We start from the raw sequence: 16,062 nt of genomic DNA on the forward strand, positions 1-16,062 counted from the left end.
TCTCAGCTCCAGCTCTCTGTGCTGCGTGTCAACACCAACCAGCCCAGCGTAAAAACACAACAGCCTCCAGGTCCCCTCTCCGCCGTAGCCGACATCCTGAGGGGAGCGTGGAGACATTCGCACTTAATAAAGCCCAAGATACAGCACAGAGGAACAGTCCAGAAAACAAAAGTGCATTGCAAAGTAATCACATTATACTAAAAGCCCTGAGATAATAAAAACACTTGTGGAATTTTGCTCACCATAATCCAATTTGCATTGGCGTGCGTCCCGAGTGTCGGTGCTGTGTGTGTGTAATTCCTCGCATAAACATGGCTGACGAGAGAGACAAAGATGCAGACATGCGTCTACGAAGGCGTCTGGGGTCAGGACGGATGAAAACGCCTCTTCTCTCCTGCACCGCACACGACTAACAGGATTAGAATGAGGGGAATAAAGTCTCTTTTTCTCCTGCACTCTTTCAGACTGTGCTCAGGAGATCAGAGAGTCAGCCACGAGCGCTGCACGTCACTGACACTGGCCGTGCTCCATCGGCGTTGGGATTGTTCAGAAGCGAACCATTATCTCAGATATGACCCAGAACTGACAAACAATACAACCCTGGATCAATGAAGACTGCACTCTTATCAGAGGTAGACAGGATGGATCGGTTCTGCAGCACCAGAAGACCAGACGGTGATGAACTTTTTCAAAGGTGCTAGAGCTGGATTTTTTGTTGAAAACCTGAGGCAGACATTAAGCTACAGTTGGAGTAGAACAAGTAGAATCCGGCTGGAGGCACAGGTTCCAGGTGGAGGTGATCATCTAAGCTTTGTCACTGAGGCTGGTTCTTAACCCCACCCTGGTGTAAGGGTGGAGGGCTCATGGTGTAGCTAGCCCCTTCTCTTCACCCAGCTCCTGTACGGAAGCCTTGGAAGAAGCAGACAAGGTATTTCCCAGGATAAATACTGGGTGGAGAAGAGAAAGGATGCTGTTTGTGAGACTGGGGCAGAGTCTGATTCCCAGGATTGCAGAATGTAATGCGTATGACCACAGTGTGTGTGCTGTGCTCACTGTCAGGACCTGATAAGTCATTTCAAAGAATCAACAGGACCACTGAGCGAAGGAATGTGTGTGTGGGTGTGTGTGTGTGTGTGTGTGTGTGTGTGTGTGTTGTATAAACCACATCACATGATCATTTTCAAAGCACAAGCCAAGAAAAAACTGAGATTATGCATCCCAAGCATGATCCAGAATAGTTCACATATAATGAACCATGTTGTCTGGCATATAAACACATAATCACTACAAAAGCAGCTATCCTATAATTCCCCCTTTCCACTGGCTCCTTTGGTCCTCTCTCTTCCACTCTCTCTCTCTTTCACACACACACACACACACACACACACACACACACACACACACACACACACACACACACACACACACACACACACACACACACACATACACACACACACACACACGACTGTATCGGTGCTCTGAGGGTAGGAGGATGGTTAATTAATCTGGAGATGCATGCTGTGTCACATTAAGAGAGAATTAGCAGAAAGCCCCTGGAGCAGAGACCATGTGGGAGTGGGGGAGGGGACAGAGACGTCTTCCTCTTGTTCAACATCTCTTATCCTCTCACCTCATGGCAAACAAACTACAAAGGGTGTAAACTAACAAGGGTAATCTGTAGGGACAGACGGCCACAGTTAGTAGAAAAGAGCAAAGGGGTGGAGGGTGTGTGTGTGTGTGTGTGTGTGTGTGTGTGTGTGTGTGCGTGCGTGCATGTGTGTATAAGTGCGTGTGTGTGTGGGAGTGCATGTGTGAGGGTGTGCGTGTGTGTATGTGAGTGCATGTGTGTGTGGGAGTGCATGTGTGAGGGTGTGCGTGTGTGTATGTGAGTGCATGTGTGTGTGGGAGTGCATGTGTGAGGGTGTGCGTGTGTGTATGTGAGTGCATGTGTGCGTGTGTGAGTGCGTGTGTATGTGAGTGCGTGTTTGTGTGTGTGTGCGCGTGAGTGCTTATGTGTGTGAATGTGTGTGAGTGCATGTGTGTATGCGCACAGAGAGAGAGACAAAGCACAAAAGAGAGAACAGAGGTGAGAGATAAAGAGGTCGTTTATGTGTCTGTCCCTGGCAGCGGTCTATTCCACCAGAGCTGCTCTAATCACTACTGATACCACCAGCTAATGAGTCTGCACACACACACACACACACACACACACACACACACGCACGCACACATTTGCAAGAAAACACACACACACACACACACACATTTCCACAATATATGCAGGTGAACAAAACATGAAAGCCCCTAAAAGAACAGTCAAAAGAACAATCATTTTAGTGAAAATGAAAAAGACATTAAAAACCAACTACAGAAAACAGCTACTCATTTCAACAAAAAGATTCATTTTTAAAAAACAATTATATATAATTATATAATTGGTCTATAAATAGACCAATATTTATGTGGTCTCCTTGCTATGTAATTATATATAATTATATATAATTGTTTTGGTTTTCCAATTACATAATTGGTTTTGTCTTTCCTTTTGGTTTGCTTTTCTTTTATAAAAACAAAGATATGATCAATTTGTTGATAATAAATTTTTACAATTCATGCTCTCTACTAAGATTGGTTAACACTCTTCCGGTTTAGTTCATTAAGAAGAAAAGGACAGAGCCTTCATTCCTGACCAATCAGAAGACATCCACTGACGGCACAGCCAATGAAACTGCCTGTTGAGAGCATGGCCAGTGAGAGCACAGCCAACCTTGCATTTACTGACTCCCAGTCCTGTGGTCTCCTGGCTATGCCATGACTGGAAAACGAACTTCCAGCAGCGGGACGTGTCAATCTTGTCTAAGGCCCGCCTCCCAGGTCCATTGAGCAGTAGAGTCCTGATTCCAGCACTGCGAGACGCAAGGGTCCCGCGAGCGACTCCCTCTTTTCTTCCAGCAGTGTTTGGCTCCAGCAGCACCTGCCCTCACATGAGTACGGAGAGACGGCGGGACACTCTAGTGGCTTATGACTGTTTACTCCTGAAGGTGTTCAGGGAAAGCCTGGCTCCAGGTGTGTGGATGAAGTGTACAGTGTGTGTGTGTGTGTGTGTGAGAGAGAGAGAGAGAGAGAGAGAGAGAGAGAGAGAGAGACTCTCCGAGATCTCACGGGGAATCGTATGTAAATCTTAGTCTTGCTGGAGAAGCAGCTGCCTCCTTCCATTGCTTTATGGCATAAGAGTATAAAACCCCAGAGCTCTGAGATGAAGAGCTTGAACGCCAATCTCTCTCTCTCTCTCTCTCTCTCTCTCACACACACACACACACACACGCACACACACACACACACACACACACACACATGTTTTTCCTTCTCTCCTCAGTCCCAGCCCTCTTGAGGAGGAGGAGTTTGGGGGAGGAAGGAAGTCTCTAATGAGTGGATCCGTTCCTGATGGGAAGAGGTGACGAGTGGGCGGGTCCACTCTCCTAATTACAGACTGAGATTACGAGAGAGGGAGGGAGTGAGTCACAGCACCTGTTCTTCAACGCACATCTGGAGCAGATGGAGATGTACTGAGTGTGTGTGACAGAGGAGGTAGATAGAGAGAGAGAGAGAGATTGAGTAGTGTGGTGCATTAATCCCATCTTTCTCACAACCTCCTCTCAACAACATCTCAGCAAGATGCATCAGAAATTGCTTCTAGAATTGTGGTTATACTATTCTAGATGTGTGAGCTTCATGCAAACTGAATTTGCAAACATGTAAAAAGGCGTAGCTCTAATCACAGAACATAATCAAGACCTCCATGAAAGAAGAAATACATGATGTTCCTGTACAAGGCAGAAACTAAGAATAACAATTTATTTTATTTTATTCTTACAATATTATAATATTTTCTCTAAAAAATGAAAAATATAAGGACATGCTTTTCTTTTGAAACTGAAGTAATTCTTATATTCTTACATGCAAATGATTTTCCACACCATTGCGGTTCATAGCAGTATGCTTACAACGGCATCCGCACAGCAGATATCTCCAGATATCTCCAGATCACAGCACAGATCTCCAGATCAAATGGCCATGGCAAAACACCATCGAACTATTAGAACACATTTAGGAATTCATGATGGGAATGATATTCAAAATGACCCCATAACCCCAGCAGAGGCAGCACCAGAGCTCAAATGGTCCCCACTTTACAGCAGGTAATAATGCTCATTTTGGTTTGTTCAACCCTCTTCTTACACTTAGCCATCCTGACAGACCACTAAACTCAGTTGTAAGGCCAATGAGCTCTCACCTAACTGTGGCCCTGTTTGAATTGGCTACGTCTGACAGTCGATGCTGACATTTTTACGGTCTTACCATTTTATTTCACTTGTGAAACTCAAGACCAATTCGTCCCATTTATTAAATTTTTAAACATTCCAGAAAAAAAGTGGTGAACATCTTCCATGTTTTTCTTGAGGTGACAATAATTCAAGTTTCTCACCTCGAACACACTTTAATTAGTGCAAATAAGGATTCAACTCACTGAACTAATTCACTGAACTAATTTACCAAGTTCGTTAAAAAAACTGTTTCAGCTTCAGTCAACATAATCTCAGAGGGCGGTCCCCACAATGCTGCCAGCGTGTGAGAACGCCGTCGGAGGACTCAGCTCTGGCCAGACGGGAACAAAGATGGAAACGGCATCGTAAATACGTCTGAAACCCAACACAGGAAAAGAGGTGGGGACGGTGGTTTAAGAGCACGCCACCACTGCTGCCTCCACTGGATCAATTAAACGCTCCAGATGTGATAAACTGTGATAAAGATCATAAAATAGATCTTTTTTTTCTCTCGTTGGCAGCCTCAGGCAACATTTGACAACATTTTATATATATAAACAGATTCCTGAAGAAGTAAGTGAGATCAGTGCAGGTGTCAACAGAAGGAGCTCAACTCTCTCCTCACTTCCCAGGAGTCCACGAGCTCTCTGGCTTGGTAACTGGCCAGCTTACCAAGCTTAAGTGGCAACCTTTTAATACAGCCATGACCCCCTCAGGGAAAGAGCCCTGGTGTGAGAGAATATCTGCTATATATCTCACACATCGGCAAGTGTGATAACCCTCAGAACAAGACAAGACCAGTCTATGGTCGAGGCCTTCAGAACCAGCACTGCTAACCACCATGAAACACTGGAAAGGGTTCTTAAGGGATCTTAAGGGGTCTTAAGGGACCTTAAACCACATGATTAATCACCATCCCTACAGCTTTAATACCTTAATGGCAGCTCTGTGGCTTCTCTGACTCAGCACTACACGCTGCTATTAAAGTGAAAGACCTGATCCTGTGTTCCTCTGTTTGAGGAAACATCACTGCCTCACTCGGACGGGAGTGATGACGCAGGAGTTGCACACACCACGTCACTACTCCACACCCCTCAGCACGTTCCAAACATCCAGAGAAGAGAAACTGATCCAGGATAAACATCGTAAGTGTCAGATGAATCAGGTAATTGTACGTCAAACTCCAGCCGCCTAAGATTCCGTAAAACGCTAGAAGCTGAAATGATGCACATCGGGGTACAGTGGAGCTTCTGTGCGTACGGGAGCCAGGGAGAGTGACTTTGGCTGCGGTGTTAATGAGTTGTGTGTCAGACAGAGAGAGAGAGAGAGAGAGAGGTAGAGAGAGGGGGGGGGGGGGCAAGGCACCCTCTCCTCTCAGCCAAAATACACAAAAAGACAAAAAACATCCAAACAAATCAACAAACCCACGCAGACCCGGGTGCTCTGAGGAGATGGTGGCCCATGGGGGACTAAATGTAGCGGTGATGCGGGCAGAAATACACGTCTGTGGCGTGGGGCAGAACAGCATCCAATCACGGCAGTGTGAGAGGGTGTTGCCCCGCCCCACCCATTCCTCCCCTCCACCTCCCTCCACCTCCCTCCACCTCCGCTGCTGTGCGTGTCCCAGCTTTAACACTCACCTCGCCCCGTCCCCTCTTTTCATTATCGCCGCGATCCCCGTTGCTCGCCGCCGCTGAAATTGGTTTTATGCGACACGGCTGAACGGCATCTGGGAAATTGCAGAGGAAGGCAAATCCCCGACGGTGCGGAAAACAAGAGGCGGGCCGGCTGAAGAGAAGTGGGCTTCCTCTGTAGCGCTTAAACAACGGCACCGCGCGTTCTGGACTCTGAATAACCACTGAGAAAACAGGAAGGATCGGTTTCAGGATTAGGAGGATGTTTAATTAGAAGGAGAGGCAATGTCAAACTCCAGAGTTAAAGCATTCCCTGGAGAGGTGGGGAGTGAGGGGGAAAAAAGATTTATTCAGCAGTTTTGTCAAATTTGAACCCTCTCACACACAGCAATTTGCCATGTTTCCGTGGCTGAGTTCAGAAACTCACATCAAAGACGTTTCAAGGGGGGATGTAGTTCCTGAGCGGTCCACCAGAAAGAGTGTTTGCCTGTTCATCGGGAGAGCGGGAGCTCAATCCCGGATCATGCCTCTGCCATTTCTAGCCGGGAGCCCGAGAGGGTCAGCTACAGTGACACTGGCCAATCACAGGTGTCTGTGAGCTCATTCACCACAAAGGGGCGGATACTGCTGGTGTGTTGCTCCACCCCCTAATGCGGAGATCAAAAGATGTGGTGATTGGTTACATGTGACCACCCTGCTGTGATGTCCCTGCTTGGCAGTAGTTGTGTAACAGCTGCCAATCTGACAGGTAGGAATTGGATACATATGGGGGGACGTACAGACAAATGGACGTACGGACATTTATATATTCACTCTTCATTTTTGTTTAGTTCTTTTTACAGCAACCTAAGAGGACTGCATATTCACCGAGCCTTTCAAACGTACACAGAACCTGTGCCCTCCACGCTCCACACAGTATTTATTGCCCATCCATGACGGTGCACCTGTCTCCCATTTTTCTTTCGTGACAAATGCGTTTCTGGGAGCTGTGAGGCGGGTGAAGGGCACCCACCATGCAGCCTGGCAGGACCGACGGAGAGATCCCAACTCAGCCAAACATCGATCGCCCTCATTCATTAGGCCGCACGGGCCGATACAGAGCGCGGCAATAACAGGAGAGTGTTCATAACCGCTGGGCGTTGAAATTCGCCCTGCAGCAAGACTCGCGTCTCATTCGCCCGCATCCGATAACGAAAGTTTGGCCGTACGCGTTTGGCAGGAAATTGATTTCTAGTAATTGGGCTAATAAAGGAATGTATGTGCGGCACCCGTTGACGCTGCCGTTGTGTGTGAAACATGCTCAGATGAGGGAGTGTGGGGAACAGAATGAAGCCATCCCAGACTGGAACCAGTCTCGGCCCCATTACAGCAAACGAGACAGAAATGGCCAGACGTGGCACTGGGCTAATCCACAGAGAGACACAACTGGGCTGGACGTGATGGAGACCGCAGCTCCTATGCGACGGTGTGGAGAGAAGTAACTTTATTCTGATTATTAACGAGTAAAGAGCCCCGTGGACCTCTTGACTGATCCGCAGAAAATGCAGACACCATTTCTGAGTCTTTTTCTTCCTATCTTCCTCATTTTCTCTCCGCCCGTCTCTCTGTGCTGAAAAGCACCGCAGCCCTAAATCCATCTGTCCATACTAATCCCCCTCACCCCCCCCCCCCCCCTCTTGCTCCCCTCTGAAGTCGTTAATTCTTCACGAGCCGCTCTATCTGGACTCACGCTCCATAGCGGGCCGGAGGGGCCAGAGACAGAGCTGCGGTGGAAGGTGACCTCCAGAGTGCTGGAGAGTGTGTGTGTGTGTATGTGTGTGTGTGTGTGTGTGGACGGCATTAGAGAAGAGCCAGCTCTGGCCAGCCAGCAAATCAAAAACCCAGAGTTTGCTGATAGCTGATAGCTGACCCGCTGAGGCCGACTCACCTCTCTTCCTATCTCTCTCAGAGAAAACACACACACACACACACGCACACACACACGCACACACACACACACCTTGAGCTGAAAGACTTCTAAAGCACGCCGCAGCACTCTCCACATCTAAGAGCCTCGTCTCAGTCGCTCTGGCAAACTTCAAATCTCACAGCGCCCAGTACAAAAGGGGCCAGGGAGAGCCGTGGCTCCTGAGAGGAAGTAAAACGCTCCTCCTCCTCCTCCGGGGGCCGAGGGCACGTCTACCTGCGTGGGTCCAGGAACCCTGCCAGGGCCTGGGGGCTACGGGGAGGTGAAGACACAAGGCCTCGCCAGCTCTCCCAGCTGTTTCCTGGGCTCCAGAGATCAGAGCCGCTTCATAAAAGCGCTCGAGAGCCGACGGCGAGTCTCCATGACGGATGATCCGCTTTTCCTGCCCTGTCATGACCATCAATCTGTTATCAAAGAACAAACTAGTGGGTCAGTGCCAGTGGTGTTGGAGTGTAAGGTGGAGAGTGAGCTGAGTGTCTCAGATTACAACTGAGTGTCGAACTGAGCATCTGTGTCTTTTTTGAAGGTCCAGGTCTCAGAATGGCTCTGCCAGCATAGTCACACCTCAACTTGGTCCAAGTCTTGAATCAGAACTTGGAAGCTGTTCATGGTTTAAGCTCAAGCTCTAAATAATCTGTGTAGTGGTCACAACACATTAAAGGCCACGTCGATGAAACAGGTTTGGAAGTGCTTGATTTCAGAGTGCCTTGAATGTGATGCCATATTCATGGTTCCTCCTGTTTAGTGGGTCATTTCATACCATTAATGTTTTCTTAGCAGCAGATAAAGATGGGGCAGATTTCAAAGCAGGATGCTTCTCTCTTTTGCACCTCACTGCTTACTTTTTAGCATGTGCGGAGATCCATTAAGTGATAAAATGAGCCTTGAAAGAGTTTGCGGTCTCACCCCGCTGCCTGTGTATATTGGGCGAGCAAAAAGCGGCTATTAAAATGACCTCATTCGCTTCCGAAAGAACCTTCGAAACATCCCGCATTTCTCGGGGCGGCGTGCGCGTGTGTACGGGACGGCGTGGCACCGTTTCGATCTGCAGGGCGAGGGATTATCGTGCCGGATACCCCCGCCCTCCGTCACTGTCGACGTTCAACATGCGCCAGAGGGAGGCAGCTCCGGCTTTATAGCGCAGAGCTGCCGGCCTGTTCGCTCGCCGTCACGGCTTGGCCACGGGTGGGAGACGGGATTACAGCAGTGCCTGACTCTAGCATGGGTGTACCAGAAGTTTGCCTACAGTGGGCTCTGAGTGCTCAGCTGTTTGGCTTTGCCATACCATGTGTGTATGTGTGTGTGTGTGTGTGTGAGAGAGAGTGAGAGAGAGAAAGAGAGCATGAATGAGAAGGAAAAGCAGAGAGATAGAGTTAAAGTGAGAGAGGGAGAAAGAGCATAATACTAAACACACTTGGTGAAAGAGGAATGGTATCCAGACAGTGCTCTTCTGACTCCATGTGCCTAAGGGAGTCTGTATTTGCCTATTTGTTCTTATTTTACGAAGCAAAATCAGGCTAGCTCTTTAGCCAGCAAGCACCCATAACCCCCCAACCCACCCCAGAGAGGAACAGCACCGCTGAGAAGCATCAGAACTGGCGATTCCTCCTTGAGTCGGCTCTTTTAGTCATGAGAAGGCAGCTCCACATTATGCAATTTATAAATTCCGATTTATAGCATTGATGCAAATTTCTCTTCCACTTCTCAAAATCACGACTGACATACACTTCAAATTAAGCTATGAGTGAATGTCATTCAAAATGTTCCGTGAGAGAAACTCCCATTCAGTCAGTTTCTCCACAGAACTCTCACCTATAGCGCGGCCGGTGCAATTCAGACAGTTTCCATTTTCAGCCGCACAGAGGCAATCACAGAGCCAGCAAAATTTTAACGTGCATTAGGTAGAATATGCTAGAAGGCAGGGCTGTTAATTAGCACCCGTCTTTCATAAAATGGCCATTTTCGCTCTGGCTGAAATTCAACATGGAGGTGCCTGCTGATTGAGACGGCCAATGGGACATGACCAGACAGGCCGAAAAGCTGTGACCAAAATCACCATTCACACCATTTACACCATTCACACCATTTACGAGAACATTAAAAATGGAACCCGAAAATACTTTTCTCCAGGGGAAAAGTATTCTCATTCTCATGTCAGTGTCCCCTGGAAAAAAACTAATTTTCCAGGGGACACTGACATGATGCTCTCATGAAGAGATATCAGTAAAACAGGAACAGGGGAAGGTTTATGTAATTAGTGACACTTGGGAGCACAGGGCCAGGATAATGTTTGGATGATAAAATTCAGTGGCCCATGCTACCGAACATTAAAAGGGAGCAGGCAGGTAACAGGGCACCATTCAGAAGTGTCCCAGGTCCATCAGCCACCATCCCACTGTCAACAGCCAAAGAGGAGAAGTGTCCACATATGTCTCTTGCAGCAGACGCAGTGTGGCGCTCCACGCGACGCTGGCTTCTGGTCCAAGATCTCTGCACTGGGCTTGGGAGTCATGCGTTTCACATGCACAGATGTCATTTTGGAATTTAATGAGATGGGGCTCATATTGGTTCTGGGATCCACATCAGTTCGGTTCTTCGGCATTTGACTTTCAGCCCTGGCTTCACCTCTACGCAGGTAGACGCTATTAATTGGCGCTCGTCGCTCTGGGTGATGAATAAATTTCACTGATCTCACTTGATTCACTGCCCTAGTGTTCATATTCAAATACGTTTAACACAAACCCTTCCGGGTCAAATGCAGTTCTCACGGCTCGAGATATTAGTCCTCTGATGAAACCAGCACAACCTCCAGTGATGGTGCCAGTCTGGAACGAGGTCAATGTCACTGGTGAAGGGCAGAACCAGATTCCAAAAAAGCTGGGACGCTAAACAAATTGTGAATAAAAATTGAATGCAATGATGTGGATGTGCCAACATCTAATATTTTATTCAGAATAGAACACAAATCACAGATCAAAAGTTTAAACTGAGAGATTGTATCATTTTAAGAGAAAAATACGCTTCAAAATTTCATGGCGTCAACAAATCTCAAAAAAAGTTGGGACAAGGCCATTTTTACCACTGTGTGGCATCCCCCCTTCTTCTTACACCACTCAACAGACGTCTGGGGACAGAGGAGACCAGTTTCTCAAGTTTAGAAATAGGAATGCTCTCCCCTTCATGTCTAATAAAAGGCCTCTAATTGTTCAATCGTCTTGGGCCTTCTTTGTTGCACTGTCCTCTTTATGATACGCCAAATGTTCTCTATAGGTGAAAGATCTGGACTGCAGGAGCACTGAAAAGCTTCAGCTGGCAACGGCGGATGGCACGGTGGATTGTGTTCACTGGCAATGCTTTCTGGAAGTATTCCTGAGCCCATTCTGTTATTTCCTTGACAGTGGCATTTCTGTTTGAGGTGCAGTGATGTTTAAGGGCCTGGAGATCACGAGCATCCAGTAGAGTTTTACGGCCTTGACCCTTACGCACCCTTTTACGCGATTGTTCCAGATTCTCTGAATCTTTTGATGATGTTATACACGGTTGATGATGATAACTTAAAAGTCTTTGCTATTTTACACTGGCTAACACCCTTTCTGTGCACCAATGGTGGAATTGGTGATCCTCTTACCATCTTGGCTTCAGAGAGACACTGACACACTGAGAATCTCTTTTACTTAATTTACTCAGATTAAAGTTTTGATCTGTCATCTGTGTTCTATTACGAATAAAATATTGACATTTGCCATCTACACATCATTGCATTCAGTTTTTATTCACAATTTGTTTAGTGTCCCAACTTTTTTGGAATCCGGTTTGTAAATAAAACGAGAGAATGTCACTGACTTATCTTATTACAGAACACGTGTGTCCGGGTCAGGCCTTAGTAGCACTAGAAACCATCTTTCTCTCTTTCACTGGCCCTGTGGATATGCGTTACAGATGAGGGGAGATGACATTATTCCGCCTGGGAGATATTGATCCAAACTATCAAAGAAGACGCCACTGTGAAAAGCGCATGTGGTGTAAAAGGGTCCGGTGGACCACTAAACATTCGAAACGAGCTTGCACAGAGTCTGAGCATTAAGTGCTTGTTCAGATCAAGGCGACTGTGCTGACGTGTACTCAGGGCACCTGGTGAATAAGTGAGGGGATCTCTCTAAAATGTCCAACTTGATAAGAAACGTAAATTGACGAGGAGCTAGGCAGACAAGAGAAAACCTCGGTTTCAGCAGAATCCCTGAGTTCTCCATGAGTGCCATTCCGTTGCAAATCCAATGACATCCAACATGATTCTGGGTAAACTTCTAGCCAAACCAAGAATGTAGTAGGAAACCTCCATGTGACCAAAACTTAAAGCCACAACCTCTATACATCCTGCACTGAGGGTTCAGCCCATGTGCCACTATGTGCTGAACTGTCCTGGTTGACAAATACATTACAATCAATCCCTGCTATCAGCTGTGACAGAGGCTGCTGATATAACTATATTTTATTGAACCGTACGGAGGAGCACTTAATCCAGGTCAGTTGAGAGTATCGACCCTCGGTCAATATCTATGCACCACTCATGGGTCTGGAAGAGGACTTATAGATCCCACTCAGTCCAGTGCAGTTTGATGCACTCATGGTCCACAAGTTGTCTCCTGCTTACATTTCTGGTCATTACGATCTTCTTTTTTTCCCTGAATATTTTAAAAATATTTTTTGGTTTTCTCCCACTGTGTGTACACAAGCACTCCAAGGTAAAGAGCGTAGTGACTCTGAGTCAAGAGAATGTGGGAAAGAATCTGGCAGAGAGAGAGAGAGAGAGAGAGAGAGAGAGAGAGAGAGATAGAGAGAGAGAGAGAGAGAGAGAGAGAGAGAGAGAGAGAAAGTAAGAGAGAGAGGAGGGAGAGACTTGGAATAAAAACGTATTGGAATAAAAACAACACATTAGCTAAAACATCCTAAAATGAATAAAAAGCAAATATAAAGATCTTTACTGGATTTATTGGGATGTTGTCACTGCAGTGATCCCATGGTACACTTTGCAAGCCCAGCTACGTCTCACTATATGGGGGAGCTGAAAACTCCCAGGCGCTTGTCTCCGTGTTCTGCTTCTAACACACACAGATGCGTTGGGCTTTGGAGACGCTTCATCAAACTGGGGATCAGTGGCCAGTGGACTAACAGCTTCCCGGGTTATGTTGAGCTGAACTCAAGCCAAACCAAAGCTCAGTTATATTGATTGAGCCATAAACTAGTCCCTCTCTCAACATACCCCATATAAATACACCAAAAGAGGAAAATAGTACAAACACCCATCACAGCTATATGAGCTGGTTGGGCATCCTATTCCAAAAACCATAGGCAGTAATATGTAGTGGTCCACTATAACAGCCTCCACTGGTCTAGAAAGGCTTTCCAGACGGTTTCAGACTGTGGTTGTAAGAATGTGTGCTCATTTGGTTAAAAGAAATGCTTGCGAGGCCAATCACAGAATAGAAGGCATTTCTCACAGTGTTCCAATTCATCTCAAAGTTATTTGAGGTCAGAGATTTGTGGAGGTATTTTGGAAAAAATACCTTCACTGTCCACCAAGGTGCTTGGAAAGAGCAAATACCACAAAAACATAAAAGCAGTAACACCTGAGGACTAGACCTCACTACCTTTCACATTTTTTTTCTACAGGGGTCTCTGCAGCCATTGGAGTTCCACCACACTAAAGTCATCAAACAATGTCTGTGGGCCACACTTTGTCAACAGGAACCCAGGCATTCTGGGAGACGAAATGGTGTTCCCCAAACTGCAACCAAAGTTGGAGGAAATTAATTGTCTAAAACCACCTTCACCCTTCACTGAAACAAAGAGGCTTAGCCCATATCGTGAAAAACAGGCCCAAATCATTATTCCTCCTCCACAAAATTTTACTACTGGCACTGTTGCATTCTGGTAGGTGGAGTTCTCCTGGCACCCACCAAACCCAGATTCATCCATCAGTCTGCCAGATAGTGAAGTATAATTCATCACTCCAGAGAACTCATTTCCACGGCTCCAGAGTCCAGAGGCAGCATGCTTCACGCCGCTCCAAACCCGTGCTTGCCGCCGTGCATAGTGATTTTGTTTGAGGTCATGGAAGCTCTCGGCTCACAGATTTGGTGCCGATGTTGTTTGTAGGTGATGTTTGGAGCACTGAAGTGAGTGATGCAACAGCGATGACTCCATATTTACGCGGTACATCTTTCAGCTCTTGGGGTTCTGTGCGGTTTGCCGCTTCATGGCTGAGCTGTTGCTGCTCATAGACGCTTCCATTTCAAAACTGCACTCACAGTTGATCAGGGCAGATCTAGCAGGGCAGAAACTTCATCTACTGACGTGTGACAAAGGTGGCATCCCGTAACACAGGGATGTCAAAGTCAAATACACAGAGGGCCAAATAACCAAATTTGCTACAAGCCAAGGGCCGGACTGGTTCAATGTTTATTAAAACATATTGAAATGATTGCACATAGCCTATTGAACCAACACCTAATACAGTGTATATTATTTAATGCTTAAATGAATAAAGCAATATTTTCTCATGGATCTGTCAGTAATTTCAAGTGAAAACATTTTTCAACAAGCAAACAGATAAAAACAAACTTCCTTCAAAGAAAACATGTCCTGTACATTAAATGAATAAAGTAATAAAGGTTTGAAAAGTGCTGGAATTTAGGCTAAAGTACTTGAAAATGCTTGAAATTGTAACTACTTCGTTTCACAACAAATATCTGTCTGACTGAACAGTTCTCTTGTATTACGTTAACAAATACGAGCCTCTTTAAATTCCAGGACGAAACATGAGAGAATGTGAAGACGTTAAGATTGGGCGTTTTGAAAATAAACAACCATTAAATAATGTGAATAAAAAGCGAATTATTTCGACTATATGTATAAATATTTAACTTAATTAAGTTTAACTGGTGCGCGAAGTTACAAAATTTGAGAGGTGCACGACCTTGCGAATCGACAGCGTGCGACACCCTTGCGCACGGGCGGAGCCACTGCGATTACGTCATTATCGCCGCGCAGACCCTCGCCGCTTGTGTGCGCTGCAGTGACTTCGCGAGCTACCATTGCATTGTGGGGAATGTAGTGTTTGTGCGTGCAAAACACCAGCGGGCGGCTGTGGCCTGCGGGCCGGTTCTAATAGTAATTAAATATCATCCAGGGGGCCATAGATAATCAATTTGCGGGCCGGATCTGGCCCGCGGGCCTTGACTTTGACATATGTGCCGTAACAGCACCATGGTTAAATCTCTTCATCCCACTGCTAATGTTTGTCCTTGGAGGGAGCAAATACTTGATAGTATTTTGTATTTTATATGTGTGTGTGTGCCATATTTTGTCAATTGTGATTTTTCACCGCAATCGAAATTTGTCCTCTGCTTTTTACCCATCTGTGCAGTTAGAACACACACACACACACACACACACACACACACTAGTGATTACTATGGGGCTGTGGATCACATGTGCCCAGAGCGGTGGGCAGCCCTAGCCCGGCGCCCGGGGAGCAGTTGGGGTTAGGTACCTTGCTCAAGGGCACCTCAGTCATGGCCTCAGGTCTGGGAATCGAACCCATGACCCTCCGGTCACAAGACCAGTTCCCTACCACCAGGCCATGACTGCCCCATATTGGTTAGCAATAGTTGTGGCAGAAACTCAATGATTAAGAAGGGTGCCCACATATTTTGGAACAAATAGTATATGTTCACCTACCTTGGTAATGGGCACAATGGCGAAAATATTACATAAACGTCTTCTGTAATTAGAGACTCTAGTCCATATGTTGGCATTTATAGCACGTGGGTGTGCTTTAATCCTCATCAATGGTCACTTTCTGACTCCAAGACTACTGCTGACTGGATATTATTCAGGTGGTGGCCCATTCTTCGCCATCATGAGGATCCAGTAAAGTGCAATATGCCTCCCTGTTATCTCTTTAATGAGATAATGAGACTTTTTCTACTTGTTTACAAGAGATAATACCCACAGTAATGGCAGCTATTATGGCCCAGCAGAAACAAAAGATGGCTTAGCATAAGGCTGTTAGTGTAAACACTTTCTCCGCCTGGGGAAGCAGAGAGGAGACATCGTTAGGACCTCACGTGCG

General features: G+C 46.4%; 1 protein-coding gene across 4 annotated transcripts in view; it reads right to left on the bottom strand.

Annotated features, from left to right (window-relative positions):
- Positions 1–16,062, bottom strand: part of sez6b (seizure related 6 homolog b) — a 157,848-nt gene that overhangs the window by 41,027 nt on the left and 100,759 nt on the right. The window lies entirely within an intron of this gene.

This window comes from Brachyhypopomus gauderio, chromosome 16 (genome assembly GCF_052324685.1).
Source record: "Brachyhypopomus gauderio isolate BG-103 chromosome 16, BGAUD_0.2, whole genome shotgun sequence".
Classification (NCBI taxonomy): Eukaryota; Metazoa; Chordata; class Actinopteri; order Gymnotiformes; family Hypopomidae; genus Brachyhypopomus; species Brachyhypopomus gauderio.